The sequence below is a fragment of the Dromaius novaehollandiae genome, chromosome 23 (genome assembly GCF_036370855.1).
Source record: "Dromaius novaehollandiae isolate bDroNov1 chromosome 23, bDroNov1.hap1, whole genome shotgun sequence".
NCBI lineage: Eukaryota > Metazoa > Chordata > Aves > Casuariiformes > Dromaiidae > Dromaius > Dromaius novaehollandiae.
In genome coordinates, this window is record NC_088120.1 from 2,928,405 (window position 1) to 2,930,535 (window position 2,131).

Here is a 2,131-nt window from a genome sequence, read left to right on the forward strand (position 1 = left end):
TGCCAGAGCAGGAGCTGGTGTGGCTGTTTCAGATTATGGACACCTCTGTTCAAGAGGGCAAGGCTGGGGGAGATGAATTCCTCACAAGGGTCTTCTCTTTCAGACACAGCTGGCATGAATGCTGCATTAGTCTCTCACAATAGTAGATAGGGAATGTTCCCACTGGGTCACTGGACCAAATCCCCTTCCCTAAGCTCATGGTGCCCATCCCCAGGTATCCCCACTGAATACACGGTGAAGTTTGACACCTCCATTTACACACCGCAGCAGAGCAGGACTGACTGCCCTTGAGCCAATGCACAGAGGCCCCTGCTCTGCACGGCACACTCAGCAAGCACAAACCAGAGGTCAGGAAAGGCAGCTGAATGAAGGGAAAGGAGAGAGGCAATGTGGGGGGGTACTATGAGAAGTGGAATGGGTTTTGCTCAGAGAAGCCTGCTCTAACTTGTCAATGCCTTTTCCTCATTGGACAGTGCCAATGTGCAACAGCAGCTCCCTCAACAAGTTCCTCCTGCCATTTGTGGACACAGGAGAGCTGCAGCTCTTGCACTTCTCACTCTTCCTGGGCATCTACCTGGCTGCCCTCCTGGGCAATGGCCTCATCATCACAGCCATAGCCTGTGACCACCGCCTCCACACCCCAATGTACTTCTTCCTCCTCAATCTCTCCATCCTGGACCTTGGCTCCATCTCCACCACTGTCCCCAAATCCATGACCAATTCCCTGTGGGACACCAGGGCCATTTCCTACACAGGATGTGTTGCCCAGATATTTTTGTTTGTTTTTTTTCACTTCAGCTGAGTATTGTCTTCTCACTGTCATGGCCTATGATCGCTTTCTTGCCATCTGCAAACCCCTGCACTACGGGACACTCATGGACAGCAGAGCTTGTGCTCAAATGGTGGCAGCTGCCTGGGGCATTTTCTCTATGCTGTCCTGCACACTGCTAACACATTTTCAATACCACTCTGCCAAGGCAATGTCGTGGATCAGTTCTTCTGTGAAATCCCCCAGATCCTCAAACTCTCCTGCTCAGACTCCTACCTCAGGGAACTTGGGGTTATTGTGGTTGGTATTTGTTTAGTTTTTGGGTGTTTTGTTTTCACTGTGCTGTCCTACGTGCAGATCTTCACAGCCGTGCTGAGGATCCCCTCTAAGCAGGGCCAGCACAAAGCGTTTTGCATGTGCCTCCCTCACCTGGCCATGGTCTCCCTGTTTCTCAGCACTGTATTGGTTGCTTACCTGAAGCCCCCCTCCCTCTCCTCCCCAGCCCTGGATTTAGTGATGGCTGTTCTGTATTCGATGCTGCCACCAACAGTGAACGCCCTCATCTATAGCATGAGGAACAAGGAGCTCAGGGATGCACTGAAGAAACTGATTCACTTGGTCCTGTTTCAGCAGCAACAAGTTGCCCGTCCCTCTTCACAAGTGATTTCTGTTCCATCTCAGACAACTCCTGTGCTTTGGGCATTCTTGCTGTGATAATGGTGTTTGTGCAGAAGTGTTTGAATTCATCCCACTTCTCCAGAGGTGTTAACCCTGTCTTTCTGACCCAGAGGCCTTCCTTAAATGTGTCTATCATTGTGTCAGAGCTCGCCTGTCTGTAATAAAAGGGGATTTCCTCAGTGCAGTGCTTGAAGGTTGGGCTCTTCTTCCAAAGCTGGAGCCAAGAATGCGCTCAAGGACTTTCACTCTGAAAGGGCCTGTTAATTTTCTGGGGCTCTCCATGGGCTCAAGGTGATGAGCTCATGAGGTGCTGTGTTAGGGAATGAGGGCTGGATTCAGCTCTCACTTGTGGGTGCCCAGTGCTCCTGGAGGTACTGAGTGGTCAAGTGGTACCTGCCTGAGACTGTCTCCCCTATGACAGGGCTGGTGACAGATGCCCACAGTGGGGACCCTGCAGGCACAGAAAAGGGAGCCTGGAGAGTGATCCTTGTCACCTTCAATGACAAACCCTGGGCTGGATCTAGGGACACACCTGAACACAGCCTGAGGCATTTGAAATGCCCTGTGATTGTTCAGAGCATCATCCACAGTCACAGACCCCTTAGTAGGTGCAATGACACCCATCCAGCTAGGTCTGCTTCCTAACCCAAGTGCTATGGCCAGTGTGGAGTCACCCCATGGCCC

At 51.7% G+C, this 2,131-nt stretch overlaps 1 pseudogene; it reads left to right on the forward strand.

The window, feature by feature from the left end:
- The first annotated feature begins 821 nt into the window (after window positions 1–821).
- LOC112994172 (olfactory receptor 14A16-like) lies at window positions 822–1,433 on the forward strand (annotated as a pseudogene).
- Window positions 1,434–2,131: the final 698 nt, after the last annotated feature.